Source organism: Schistocerca americana, chromosome 1 (assembly GCF_021461395.2).
Source record: "Schistocerca americana isolate TAMUIC-IGC-003095 chromosome 1, iqSchAmer2.1, whole genome shotgun sequence".
Classification (NCBI taxonomy): Eukaryota; Metazoa; Arthropoda; class Insecta; order Orthoptera; family Acrididae; genus Schistocerca; species Schistocerca americana.
The window spans coordinates 918,035,816-918,051,694 of NC_060119.1; positions in this window are offsets into that span (position 1 = coordinate 918,035,816).

Sequence of the window (15,879 nt, forward strand, 5' to 3'; positions counted from 1 at the left end):
GTGTGAATCCCATGTAGTTAACACAGTCTGTACGTAATTATTTTTACAAGCCGTCATTTATTCCAACCAGCTAACGACAGTGACGACAATCTGAACATAATCTGGCGCTGATTATTAAGAGAAACAGTACAGCAGTTCACTGAGCATCAAGCTGCTTGTCAGACTTGTTCCGCGACTTTCCTAACAGCCAGATGCACGCATAGCATTTAACAGTATTTCTGGCTGTGTCTACTACTTTAAGTTGTTTCAGTTTAATTTCACGGTGGGCATTTTCACGAAAATGCTGTGACAACATTCGAAACTCCTATATTCTCTTGACTTTTCAGTTATATTCTTCCACATTTGTTTTGATCGATAGTACATAGTTCGTGCGTCTCCTAATAATTTTGAAAATCTTGTTCTAACTTACGAAGCATTCACTGAGATCACAGATACCGTAAAAATACTTTTTTTTATTTTCCTGACTATTCCTTGTACTCATAGTCGAATACATATTTGCTTTTTGTTTCTATTATTTTGTGTAGTGTTCTAATTAAATATAGGTGTGAAGCGTAAACATGTAATTTTTTTGTCTTTGCCTGCTTAAATCACTAGGGGTGAAATTAACACATTTAGGGAAATCTGGTGGTAGTCTATATTTTCAGTATCAAAGATTTAATATACGGAACGAAATAATTTGTCATTTCTTAAAGAGCTGCTGATTTCAGTATTTCTGCGTTAGAACATCAACAACCAGCAATCCTAGATAGTGTATTTACGCTGCGTTACGGTACAACAGTCTACGAGTCGGCGTTCAATAATTAATGCAAAACATTTTTTCTGAAATGAGGTAGTTTTATTCATGATTCCAATACACCATATTATTCTTCACTATTTTGGCTACAAACCACTATCTTTCAACGTAATATCCGTTCAATGCGACGGCCCTACGCCATTTTACGGTGGGGGGGGCTGTATTCTACTAGTCGATGCTGGAGCTTGTGACGATGTTCGACAAAATATAGCCGCTATCAGCCTCATAACGTGCAACGAGTGTATCAGCACTACCGAAAAAGTCGTCCGGTTGAGCAACGAATTGATAGATTGCGATCCGCTCCAACAATGGAGGAGTCACAGCTGTGTGCAACCAACCGGCACGCGGGAAATCGGACAGACTTGCGCGACCTCGTTGCGATGATGACAGACACCTCGCCCAACGACTGACCGTGCTTTTGTTCACTGCCAGGTATCCGTACATATTCTGCAAGCGTCTACGAATACCTGGGTTGCTCTGGTTTTCCGCTGAAAGAACTCAATGACAGCTCTTTCCTTGGAAGGCACCTTCGTTATAGACGCCATTTTGAACACTAAATATAGCGCCGCCACCTATTGGAAGGCCGGTTGCGGTAGCCGAGCGGTTCTAGGCGCTTCAGTTCGGAACCGCGCGACTGCAACGGTCGCAGGTTCGAATCCTGCTTCGGGCATGGATGTGTGTGATGTCCTTACGTTAGTCAGGTTTAAATAGTTCTAAGTTCTAGGGGACTGATGACCTTAGAAGTTAAGTCCCATAGTGCTCAGAGCCATTTGAGCCATGTTGAACCTCTTGAAAAGTCCTGGAACTATAAAGGCTGAAGCGGAAATATTCCACTATGTCTCACAACAAAACCCGCATTTTTTCAATCGTAATTGGCCAAAAAAAAGTGTTGCATTACTAATTAAACTCCCCTCTCATTTCTCCTTTTCAATAACTCGCTCCCTATCCATTTCCGATGTATTTCCCCTCGTATTCGTTCTGTCTTCTGTATTAGCTGTGTTTCCTCATCTGCATTTTTATGTTAAAATTTCTCTTGTTGCTGTTTCCAAAATATATTTTACACGGCTTTTCTAGTCTTTGTTTACTCAGTAACGATTATTTTCACTATTTTCGCACTCTCTTTCTCCTCCGTCTCTTCCATACCTTTAATTTCGATCGCAATCCTAAGTAATCTATAGTGATACCTGCTGATGGCACGCTCTACAGTCTTATAGGTGCTTAATTCGTCCATTTCTTCGAATGCTTCTGCAGTTATCCATAGCTCCTGTACCTTTTTACTTTCTTATACCGTCAGTGATTTGTATTTACTCATCTGCTTACGAGCGATACAAACTTAGTCTACTGTCACGCCTTGGGAATCTCATTGGAAACACTCTTTTCAAATTTTGGAGCTATGTAACGATTTCTTAGATTTTTCATAGACTTACTTATTATCTTTTCTTCTTTTCAGTGTTAGGTTTCTGTTCGCAATTTTACTTAATGATTTGTGCCATTGCTTACAACTATGTACATACCCTAAGTCTGTCTGCGATCTTGATGTAATACAGTTGAATTACTTAAAGAAATACAGAAACTGTCCAATATTTATACAGCTTCATTTATGTCAGGACACGTTTCGAGTTCTCACCCAACAGTCACTGACTTTGCTCACGTTTCACACAACTGCAATACACACTTAGATGTAACAAATGTTGTTTAGTATAACGTACTTCTCAAGCTTTTTCGAGAGATCGAGGTTCATGTGTTACGAACGTTTTGAAGTCCATGCGAGACCACCGACAGCTGAGAATCGGCCTTACCTCAAACGGTCAGAAATTACTGCAGAACGGTTTTACATGCACGCAGGGCCAGAGATGCACATTATCTCGTTAAGACAACGTTACACTTCACACCCCTAGTACAGCATCAGTGGACAATTCCTTTATTAATACCAGTGTGTTGAAAGAGGCACGGTTTGCGTTAACAATTATTTCTGATAGGTCATTGTTTTTAAATGTTAATTATGTATATTTTCCAATATCATTATCAAAAGCTAAAAGCGTTTGGCATAAAGTGCTTGGTCCAAGGTTATGCTTTGTTTTTCATACTTCAGTGATACAGGGTGTGTCTATGGAATAGCGCACGTTTTTGAGGAGTTCAAGCGTTTCCAACATGACTCACATCTTAAACTAACTTCAATATCAAAATGGATGAAAATATCGAACAATTAGGTAATCTGATTCAATTTGACAGTCAGTTGAACATTCGATCGATTACTGAAACTGTAGGAACTGACGAAGAATGCGTAAGGCAAATTTCATATTAAAAATATAACATGAGAAAAGCGTGAGCGTAATTGGTACAGAAAATTCTCACGATCGAGCTAAAAGAAGCACGTAAAAATGTTTGGCACTTTGAATACAATTGAAAATGATACTAATTTCTTGAAAAGAGAGATGACATGTGACGAATCGTGGTTTTTCGCTTATGATCCAGAAACTTAAAGACTGTCCATGCACTGGAACGGTTCAAGATGAGCCTAATTTCTTGGAAAGAGTGGAAACATGTGCCGAATCTTGGGTTTTCATTTATGATCCAGTAACTAAACGCCAATCCATGCATTGGCACGGTCCAACTTCACCTAGAACAAACCAAGATTCAAAGCGATGGTGACTGTTTGCTTCGATGTTCATGGAACTGTGTATCTTCAATGGTTTCCTGAAGGTCAAACTATTAATCAACATTGCCACATTGAGGCTTTTACTCAACTCCATGAGAAATAAAGAAAAAAAAGACGCGAATTGTGGAAGGTCAAGTCATGTGTTCTGCACGAAGACAACGCACCGGATCTCACTATGTTGTCTGCTAAGAGGTTTCTAGCGAAGTATAGCACCCCTAGTGTTAGACCACCCACCTTATTCGCCTGGCCTAGTATCGTATGACTTTTATCTATTCCCCATAGTCAAATCTGCATTGAAAGGAAGAAGGTTTCAAACCTTTGAAGCAGTGAAAGAAAAAGCGGCCTGTGTCGTCAAGGAACTCACAGACGAAGAGTTCGAGTACTCCTTCCATCTATGGAAATTTGGCATGGAGCGTTGTAGGAGTAGAGAAGGGCAGTGTATTAAGGGTGCAATAATTAAATATGTATGCTTTTGAAATGAAATGTTTACAGCGGTAGTCTCGTTATTTTGTAGCCACACCTCGTAGCTACTGCCCCAAATGCTGTCGGCCTACTAATGGCGACCAAAACGTGTAAGTGTAATTAGTTTTCCGCGGTAACACTGTAACATACACAGGGATATATCAATAAATAAACGTTCATTTCATGACAAATGCTTGTTATACGTCGATTATACATATGCCTCGCCACGAATGTACCACGAAGTTTATCATTACGTGTTATTACACACATCAAAAAAAGTTTTGCATCACCCCAGTCCCCAGAACTCCAAAGATAGACGTTGACTGTGGATATTGTATCACAGACACAATCCCTTTGGCTGTACAGAGATGTCACTAAACCCTCCCAAAAATATAAACAACCATGCATGAGCAGCGCCTATTACACGGAGGGGGTCCGACAGGCGATCCGTTGCAGTCATTCCACCAGGAAGGAGGCACACGGCTAATGTTGTCTGTTCAAATGGTTCAAATGGCTCTGAGCACTATGCGACTCAACTTCTGAGGTCATCAGTCGCCTAGAACTTACAATTAATTAAACCTAACTAGCCTAAGGACATCACACACATCCATGCCCGAGGCAGGATGCGAACCTGCGACCGTAGCGGTCACGCGGTTCCAGACTGAAGCGCCTTTAACCGCACGGCCACACCGGCCGGCCTGTTGTCTGTAGTTCAAACATGCCTGGACGGTCAATATCGCGGTTCGACCGCGTCCGCATTATTAATTTGTGCCAGGAAGGGCTCTCAACAAGAGGAGTGTCCAGGCAAAGAGATATTGTTCGGACATGGAGGAGATACAGAGAGACAGACACTGTCGATGACATGCCTCGCCAAGGCCGCCCAAGGGCTACTATTGCTGTGGATGACCGCTAGCAACGAATTGTGGCTCGGAGGAACTCTGACAGCAACGCCACCATGTTGAATAATGCTTTTCGTGCAGCCACACGACGTCGTGTTACAACTCAAACTGTGCGCAATAGCCTGCGTGATGACCAACTTCACTCCTGACGTCCATGGCGAGGTCCATCTTTGAAACCACGACACCATGCAGCGCAGTACAGATGGGCTCAACAACAAGTCGAATGGACTGCTCAGGATTGACATGACGTTCTCTTCACCGATGAGTGTCGCCATATGCCTTCAACCAGAAAAACGTCTGAGACGTGTTTAGAGGCAACCCAGTCAGGCTGAATACCTTAGACACACTGTCCAGCGAGTGCAGCAAGGTGGAGATTCCCTCCTGTTTTGGGGTGGCATATGTGGGGCCGACGTACGCTGCTGGTGGTCATGGAATTCACCGTAACGGCTGTACGGTACGTGAATGCTATCCTCCGACCGATACTGCAACCATATCGGCAGCACATTGGCGAGGCGTTCGTCTTCATAGACGATAATTCGCGCCCCCATCGTGCGCATCTTGTGAATTACTTCCTTTAGGATAACGACATCGTTCGACTAGAATGGCCAGAATGTCCTCCAGACATGACCTCTATCGAACATGTCTGGAACAAATTGAAAATGGCTGTTTATGGACGACGTGACCCAGCAACCACTCTGAGGGATCTACGCTGAATCGCCGTCGAGGAGTGGGACAATCTGGACCAACAGTGCCTTGATGAACTTGTGGATAGTATGACACGATGAATACAGACATGTATCAATGCAAGAGGACGTGCTACTGGGTATTGGAGGTACCGGTGTGTACAGCAATCTGGACCACCGCCCCTGAAGGTGTCGCTGTATGGTGGTACAACATGCAATGTGTGGTTTTCAAGAGCAATAAACAGAGCGGAAATGATGTTTATGGTGATATCTCTTCCAATTTTCTGTACAGGTTCCGGAAGTCTCGGAACCAAGATGATGCAAAATAATGAGTGCTTTTGTGGAAGATTAGAAAAAAGAACCACGAGACTCCATCCTAGTATGACAGAGTTCTATTCTGCTGCTTTGGCAGTTGCGCCAACGGAACTGCTGGTCGACTGCCGTTCACGTATGGAATTCAGCTAGCTCACTTGTGCGAAGGCCTGTTCTTAGCCCGGTTTTCCGATACTGTTGTGCTGTTTGTCGTAATTAGTACTACAGTTGTTATAAAAATGAGCCGGCTCTGTTTTCCCTTTGTTGTAGACTGCCCTTGTAAGACAGCCTCTGCAAGTCTTTTGACAGACGGTGCAGCTATGAGTAACAATGCGGTTAAGTTTATTGCCGTTGGAAAAGCTAACTGGGCCAGTCACAAGGGAAGGGAAAGGCTTCGATGTCACGGTTTGGTGGTGAAAATTACGCTTGCGTCCTCTGGTTACAAGAAACACACGGGCACCGGTGACTCTGTACTGGTTGCACCGTTGCAACTCGATCGGCGGACTTTGAAGGGCGCCACTGTGAAAGTGGTGACATTTGAACGGACCTTCAAAGAGCGCGCCGCGGCTCGCACAGTAATGGATACAAGCGGCCTGGCCGTAAATTACGCTCTGGTGGAGCTCGCCGGCAGGCCGCGACCACAAGCGCGAGGCGCGCCGGGGGTGTTATTAGCGCCCCTGCCGGCCGCCGCCGCTTTGATGGACGAGCCGAGCTGGCGCGGCCGGCGGCGCCCGTATTTTCGCAGCTCGGCCTGCCTGGGCCTCGTTAGGGCCGGAGCGCCGTCCGTTCCGCTCAGCTGCGCTGATCGGCCGCGGGCTGTCGCGAGGCGCATAAGCGCGGTGGTCGCGATACCCATCTCTCGGCAAGTCTTTTTACACACTCCCACAGCGGCGATCCCATTCCACACTGTCTGTCGGCAATTTGTAGCTGTTAACAACCTAGTTGTTGAACGTGGGTGTGGTCTGAAGATAAAATAGCCTTTATGGACTTTCTTGCCTTTCATCGGCCAATTTCTTACGAAGCGCACTCAAGTAATCCGACACCTGATTTTTTTCCCCTCGGGACTGGAAACAGATAGAACCAAGCAGTTTGAAAGGTCTCTGTTTGATTCCTTTCATGTTAATTTCTTAAAACTGTTGTCACTTACGGCATACATTCCACTTCTAAATTTACTGTGGTGTTTCTGACTCTATCTGGGAGGAGACTGAGCAGTGGAACGTGCTACTTTTACACATAAACAAGAACGATCTGTCACACTACTACACTTTAAAAGACAGTTTATATGTAATTCATGTCAAACAGTCTCATACGGAACCTACATCCGCTTTCTTTTACATACTGTATATGATAAGATACTGTCATCCCCCTTCCCTTCTGTGTGAATGGATGAATGAGTAATGTATTTCTAGTTGCATGCTTGATGGTACCAGACAAGCCTGTCTGCTAGAGAACAGTAGGACCAACGTCGGAACAGGTAGCTACGCTTTCTAAAAGCAAAGAGGTTTCTGTTCGTCCCTTGTCATGTTGGTATAGGAAGCTGCCTCTCTGATCACTTCCGTTTGTATCTGTGAAGCACCCTCAGTAGGGGCCCACGCCAGTCTGTCCGCGGCGAGCGTCTGAAGTGGTAAGATCTCTGGCTAAGCGCATCTCTGCTAAGTCCGTAGGACAATGGATTTCTTAAGTTCAGCCTAACTGAAAATTTAATGACCTTTATTTTAGGTTTAGATCTAAAATATCTTACGTTATCTTAAATTGCAACGCAGTGTAATTCTAGTGTGAAGTTCAGAATATCTTCCAGTAGTTACTTTGTCACTACTTTGTGTGTAAAGTGGAACCACGAGTTGATGATCCGTAACTCTAAGATCGTCAATCATAAATGCGAATGTGCATGAGATTATAACGTCTCCTCTTGACAATATTTTTCAATATAGCAACTTTTCTTTATGTTCAACCCACGTGGGGTGTACTTTGTGAGACCAGTACCATGTGCTTATACAATTGTTTGACCCATCACGTTAATAGTAAGACGGTAGTAACCAGTTCGAGGTTTTTCTTTTGTAAATTGCGTTTCGATTTAATTTATTTTAATTATCAAAATTATTTTGGAGTTACCCTCTTTGTGTGAACCAAGTTGGCCACGTGAAGCATGTGGTGTAATCATCAAAGTAGCCCTCAGCTATTCTTTTCGGGAAGATTTCACAGAGAGTTAGTATGAATTTAGTATACCATTGTGTGGTAATTTCATGACGGACAGGATTGCGCTACGAACGTAACTTCTTTGGGCGAAAATTGAATCGGTTGGTTGTGATTAATTTCCTCTTGCATATGTTTCAACGTTCTTCGTGTGTTATTTTATGAATGCTGTGTTGTATGCAGTCTCGCAATCTTGGCTCCATATGTGATGTGTTCCGTAAGATTACAAACTCACATTTTCACAATCCTAAATAAGGCACCAGTTTAGTTATGAATCGAGTTTAATATGCTGAAATTTTAACGGAACAATGATCAATGTTAAAATAAATGTCCAAATATAAACCGATTTATTTCTTTTTATTTAAATTGTCTTTTTATATATATACCACCGGTTGTTGTAAGATGACTATTAAAAGATTATAATTAATGTTAGTCTAGTCGGAAATTTGGTAAGCTAGACTGGATACCCGTTGAAACAGTTACTCAGTAATGCAAGGTTAACTTCCCCAGATAGCTCTCGGCTTTTAACCCGCTTTTATTGTCTTGAATATCAACCCCGCTTTCAGAACAAATTAATGTGTCAACATTACAAGTTCGTTGCAAAAAATGCGTGAATTCGTTATGAATGTGTGATACAGCCTCGCGAGGTTAGCCGAGCGGTCTGAGGCGCTGCAGTCATGGACTGTGCGGCTGATCCCGGCGGAGGTTCGAGTCCTCCCTAGGGCATGGGTGTGTGTGTTTGTCCTTAGGATAATTTAGGTTAAGTAGTGAGTAAGCTTAGGTTCAAAAATGGCTCTGAGCACTATGGGACTAAACGTCTGAAGTCATCAGTCCCCTAGAACTTAGAACTACTTAAACCTAACTAACGTAAGGACATCACACGCGTCCATTCCCGAGGCAGGATTCGAACCTGCGACCGTAGCAGTTGCGCGGTTCCAGGGATAGGGATAGGGATATTTTTCCCATTGATTTGAGCTTTCAGATATGAGCTACACGGTTTGTTATATTGCATTCAGTTGTTTCGTAGAGCAAAAACGTATATGCCGAAATCGACCTCCAAAATTGTCAGTTTGGAGAACTTGGAAGAAAGAAAACAATGAATATAATGAAACCAAAACGAAATTAAGACACTACCAAACAGTGGCCAGACCTGAAGCTTTGTATGTAGCAGAAACACTTAAACTAACATGAAATGGAGATATTGAGGAACTAGAGAAGACCGAAAGAAGAATTTCAAGGAAAATACTGGGAGCTAAAAGAAACGATAACGCTGAATACAGGTTAAGACCAAACAGAGAGCTATACTTGAAAACTGAAAAACTAACTGATGTAATGCGGAAGAGAAGACTGCTGTATTTTGGACATATATTCAGAACGGATAGCAACAGACTAACCAAGCGGATATTCACATTACTCAATAGCTACAAATCCAAGCCCGCATGGATCATAGAGACTGAAAAGGACATGGAAAGCGCTGGATTTACAATAGTCACAACAGAAAACGGAACACATTTCAGAAAAGCAGTTCAAAAGGCAGAATTTCAGGAGAGAAAGAAAACAACTAGACGAAAGTGGACTCAAGAGAAAGCGGAACAACACTCTAAAAGGATGAAGGAAATTTGGAAACTACGAAAATCTAGCACAATGAAGAGTAACCAAAGTTGGTTCACCGCACCCTCCAAATAGGTTATTCGAAAGAAGAAGAAGAAACCAATGTTAGCTTTGCCGATGACACACGTAATGCTGGAAAGCAGTTAACAGCAGGATAAAGGATCTTCTGTGCTTAGTAGGATTGTACTGAAGGCTCTGTAAGTCCAATAAAGCTTTAAACTCAGTTTGCCTTAATCCTTAGTTTTTCTAGCCTAACGTGTGTTTTCTATGAAACTATTTATCCCAGAGCAACGAAATTCTGGTAGTCAACTGTCTTGTATGAATATCAAGAGCTCAGATGGAAACCCAGTTCTAACCAAAGAAGGGAAAGCAGAAGAATGGAAGGAGTATATAGAGGGTCTATACAAGGGCGATGTACTTGAGGACAATATCATAGAAATAGAAGAGAATGTAGATGAAGATGAAATGGGAGATACGATACTACGTGAAGAGCTTGACAGAGCACTGAAAGATCTGAGCCGAAACAAGGCCTCGGGAGTAGACAACATTCCATTAGAACTACTGACGGCCTTGGGAGAGCCAGTCCTGACAAAACTCTACCATCTGGTGTGGAAGATGTATGAGACAGACGAAGTACCCTCAGACTTCAAGAAGAATATAATAATTCCAGTCCCAAAGAAAGCAGGTGGTGACAGATGTGAAACTTACCGAACTATCAGTTTAATAAGTCACAGCTGCAAAACACTAACACGAATTCTTTAGAGACGAATGGAAAAACTGGTAGAAGCCGACATCGGGGAAGATCAGTTTGGATTCCGTAGAAATATTGGAACACGTGAGGCAATACTGACCTTACGACTTATCTTAGAAGAAAGATTAAGGAAAGGCAAACCTACGTTTCTAGCATTTGTAGACTTGGAGAAAGCATTTGACGATGTTGACTGGAATACTCCCTTTCAAATTCTAAATGTGGCAGGGGTAAAATACAGGGAGCGAAAGGCTATTTACAATTTGTACAGAAACTAGACGGCAGTTATAAGAGTCGAGGGGCATGAAAGGGAAGCAGTGGTTGGGAAGGGAGTGAGACAGGGTTGTAGCCTCTCCCCAATGTTATTCAATCTGTATATTGAGCAAGCAGTAAAGGAAACAAAAGAAAGTTCGGAGTAAGTATTAAAATCCATGGAGATGAAATAAAAACTTTAAGGTTCGCCGATGACACTGTAATTCTGTCAGAGACAGCAAAGGACTTGGAAGAGCAGTTGAATGGAATGGACAGTGTCTTGAAAGGAGGATATAAGATGAATATCAACAAAAGCAAAACGAGGATAATGGAATGTAGTCGAATTAAGTCGGGTGATGCTGAGGGAATTAGATTAGGAAATGGGACACTTAAAGTAGTAAAGGATTTTTGCTATTTGGGGAGCAAAATAACTGATGATGGTCGAAGTAGAGAAGATATAAAATGCATTTTTTAAAGCCATTAAATCGAGACTGGCCATGGCAAGGAAAGCGTTTCTGAAGAAGAGAAATTTGTTAACATCGAGTATAGATTTAAGTGTCCGGAAGTCGTTTCTGAAAGTATTCGTATGGAGTGTAGCCATGTATGGAAGTGAAACATGGATGATAAATAGTTTGGACAGGAAGAGAATAGAAGCTTTCGAAATGTGGCACTATAGAAGAATGCTGAAGATTAGATGGGTAGATCACATAACTAATGAGGAGGTATTGAATAGAATTGGGGAGAAGAGGAGTTTGTGGCACAACTTGACGAGAAGAAGGGACCGGTTGGTAGGACATGTTCTGAGGCACCAAGGGATCACAAATTTAGCATTGGAGGGCAGCGTGGAGGGTAAAAATCGTAGAGGGAGACCAAGAGGTGAATACACTAAGCAGATTCAGAAGGATGTTGGTTGCAATAGGTACTGGGAGATGAAGAAACTTGCACAGGATAGGGTAGCATGGAGAGCTGCATCAAACCAGACTCAGGACTGAAGACCACAACAACAACAACAACTGTCTTTATACACGTGCATGTAATGACATATTTTTTTAGCCAGAAAGGCTGTATTATAAACGAGTCTAGGCCCATGTTATTTTAAAAATGAGCCTGCAAAATGGGTCAGTATCATTTTTTTTCAAAATTGCCATTTTGATATACTAGATTTAGAAAATGACAGAGTTAACACATGGTGTATGTGAAAAAAAAATTCACTGTTCTGTTAATACTTCCTGAGAAACCGTACATTGAAAACAGTCTATTTCACATGGTGGAGACACTAGGTACCTTCTCCCTTTTAAATAGCCAAAAGCCACCCTCCAGGTGGGTGCCATGAATGCTGATGGACAACCACACTGCAGCACGCGTGGCATTGTTGCCAGGCCAACTTCATGCGTGATGACGGCATGATTGGGACTTTCATTTCAACGATTCTGAAAGTGGAAGAGCCATGGATGCGATTTTCCAATAGTCACATCAGACTTCCAAAGAAGCCATTGAAGTAGGTATATAATCATAGCGTCCACGTTGTGAAAAATGTGAAAGGTTGCAGTACGTCGAGAGGTGATACAAATTTTACAATTTTCGTGTGTTTAGTTTGTGAGGAATAAATATCGGAAGTGTTATAACTTGAGTGCACCTCGTGCATGAAACATCGCCCTGTTCTTTGCAGTACAGCTACGATATTTTCTAAAAATCAGTTTGCATATCGGTGATATCTGACTGCAGTGACTAGAAAATTCCAGAATTTATCCAGAAATAACAAATGAAAAAAATTCACGTGAAATAATTACAGATTAACAATTTTAGGACTTTTTCCTTTGATTGATCTGGGCAACTTCATTTCTTGGCAAATTCCATAATTTTAGGTCAACGGGAAGTATCCTTTAGGCTTTTGTGACAATTTGTGGGTATCAATACACGTGACTTAAATGACCGTATCTTCTGATTTCATTTCCTTGGAAGCTAACTTTTATTATACCGCTAAAGAACCTTAGACGTCAGCAAGTGACGTAAGTGTCAACTTGATACGTCAATCCATTCCTGAGATAAAGGGCTCTTAACAGACGGACAGATAGACAAATTGATGACAAACGAAAGAAGAATGTTTTTCGTGTGATATAATTACAGACACAGAATTTTCGGATTTTTTCCTTTGCTTTTAGGGTGAAACCTTGCTTCTTGGTGAATTTCATCATTTTATTTCAACGCATAGTATCCTGTAGGTTTTGACGAGTGAGCTTCAAAATACGTTACAAAAATGGCCGTATCTATTGACTTCATTGCCAAGGGGCCATAGACCTTAATAAGTGACATAAATTTCGATTTCATACGTCTACACGTTCCTCATAAATACGGTTTTGAACAGTCCGGCAGAGAGACGAACAGCAAGGTGATCCTACAATAGTTTCGTTTTTGCCAACTGAGGAATCCTAATGTGTAGTTCCAACAACTTAGATGCAGGATCCAGCCAGTAACAGAAAAAGAATCAAATTATTTAGTTACAAATAGAAAGGAGCCCGTCATTCTTAACGGAGGGAAATCTTCAGATGTAAAATTAACTTCAGGCAGTGTTAGAAGACAGTTACTGGTCATAGTACATGGATGTCCACATGAAACATCGATCATTTCTGAAATCAATTTAAAAATAACTATGGGTCATAGATATTTGCGGTTTGCGCCCAAATGTAAAGCAACTCAAGTTTTCTGTAGCTTTTTTATATAAACGATTCCATTTATTTTGTTCCTGGTCCTAAATAATTAGCACAGATGACTACGCTTCAAGAGAGAGGCCAATGCCTGGTATGGTATGAGGAAATGATATCAGCCATTGTTGTACAAAGAAATTTCCGACGTGACTTTCAAAGGGAGCCACCAAATGTTAAAGTGACTGAGGCTTGCTATGTCAAGTTCCTAGCCACTAGTAGGATAAACGGACATTCAGGTTCTGGCACGAATCGCACATCTGATGAACCAGTGGATAACATCAGAGATACATTCCAAAGAAGCCAGTCAAAGTTAAGTTCACTGCATATCATTTGCCCAACAGTACACAAGGTGCTGCCTAAACGAAGTCGCTTGCACGCTCACAAAGTTCAAATTGTCCAAGCACTGAAGGCAACTTGTAGCTGCGCCAAGACTTTTCCACTGGGATGCTTAGCTGGATCGGGCAAAACCCCAACCATCTAGGAAACGTCGTTTCTCTGACGAAAAAACCTTCAACACATTTGGGACGGTTAATTGGCATAACGTTCATATATGGAGATCAGAACACCAACAGTTTTCGAGAATACCTCAGAGGAAGCGAAAAGGTGAATGTGTGGTTTGTGCTGATGAAAGACAGCATAGCTGGACCATTTTTATTCACCGACAAAAGTTCAGTTGGACGTGCTTGGGCGTTTTCCTGTCCTTCAGCCTCTTCCCATTCAGACAAACGCTGTGTTCCAGCGGTATAGTGCACCGGCCGCACTGGAGTTTACCCGCTCTTGACTTCCTGGACCGAACAACTCCATAGCGATGGACAGACCGTGATGCAACAATTAAGTGGCCACTATGATTTGCGGACATAATACCCTACAGGTTTCTTTCTGAGGGGTTATTTCAAAGACACTGTATGTGACATCAAAACTCTCCGCAGAAGAGTTGTGAACTCAGTAATCTAGATCACCCAGACATGCCTCGGCGCACGTGGGTTGAGAAAGAGAGTATCGTCTAGACATTTTATCGGTTATGAAAGGAGCGCATACAGAAGTGCATTAACTTTTTGTACCAAACTTTTTGAGTTACTTTATATGATGCCGCAAGTTGCAAGTATCTATGTCCCATAGCTTTTTTAATTGCTTTTGGAAATAAGCAAGGTTTCATGTTGACACCTTGTAGACAAATGACCTAGCGGATAGCGTCGGAAGCTTCCGCGAGACTGCTGGCGAATGATGCTGTTGAATGTAGATAAGTGAAGAGGTTAGAAAATTGTAGCGAAATGCAGGAACACCTGCATAGGATCGCCGCGTTGTGCATGTATTGGCAGTTGACCCCCGTCATAAAGAAGTTTAAGGTACCGCACATAAATAGGCAAAAACAACGGTTATTATGTGACGACACAATTGGCGAACAGTTACTGTAAGCAGTCTCCTCCATTAAATAGCTAGAAGTATGTATGGGGAGCGATTTAAAGCTCATCAAGCACAGAAAACTAATCGTAGGAAAAGGAATATACCAGACTTAGATTGATTGGACTAATCTTCAGGAAGTTTGATCCACCCTCGATGGAGGTAGCTTGTAACACCTCCTGTGCTCCCCGTCAGTCGGGTGCCCCTTTCTAGAAAGTGCAAAGAGGAAATCAAAGGAAACAGAAAAAGTGATCTTCACAGGCGGAACACCTAGTCCTACACAGGCAGAGTTACGAACTCAGTATCAATTTAGAGGAAGGAGAGACAATCGATCTGACTGAAAATACTAAGAAGTTTTGGTCTTATGTTCAGTCAGTAAACGTATCTTAGACATCTGCCGGACACTATGTGAACACAATTGCATCGAGACGGAGGATACAGGTTCGAATCCTGCCTCGGGCATGGATGTGTGTGATGTCCTTAGGTTAGTTAGGTTTAAGTAGTTCTAAGTTCCAGGGGACTGATGACCTCAGAAGTTAAGTCCCATAGTGCTCAGAGCCATTTGAACCATTTGAAACGGAGGATAAAAAGAGAGAATGTAGAATACTAAACGTCTTTTTCCAAAACTATTTCTCTGAGGAAGACCGCATTGTAGTTCCTCTTTCAAATCGTCTCACAAACGCGAGAATAATTGTGATCTAAATAAGTAAACATGGGGTCGAAAAGCAACTCAGATCGCTCAAAAGAGGAAAGGCCACTGGACCTGACGGGATACCATTACGATTCTACCATACATAGAGTATGCGGAAGAATATGCTCGTCTTCTTGCGGCAGTTTGCGGTAGGTCACTGGAGGATTCCCATTTCAATAGGGGTTGTCAAACAGAAGTGCAAAACTATAGACTTATATCTCTAACATTAATCTGTAGTAGCATTTTGAATATGTTAAACGCTCACGTATTATGGCATTTCTGCTGTCCTAAAATCTGCTCTGTAGGAATCACCATTCCGAAAGCAACGATTATGTGACAGCTCGTCCACGAGACCCAGGCACGAGACCCAGGTTAATGCCGTGTTGCCTGACTTCCGGAAGACGTCCTATACAGTTCCGCATGGCTGCATAATGAAAAAAAAAGAAAAAAAGAAACACGAGCTTACGGAA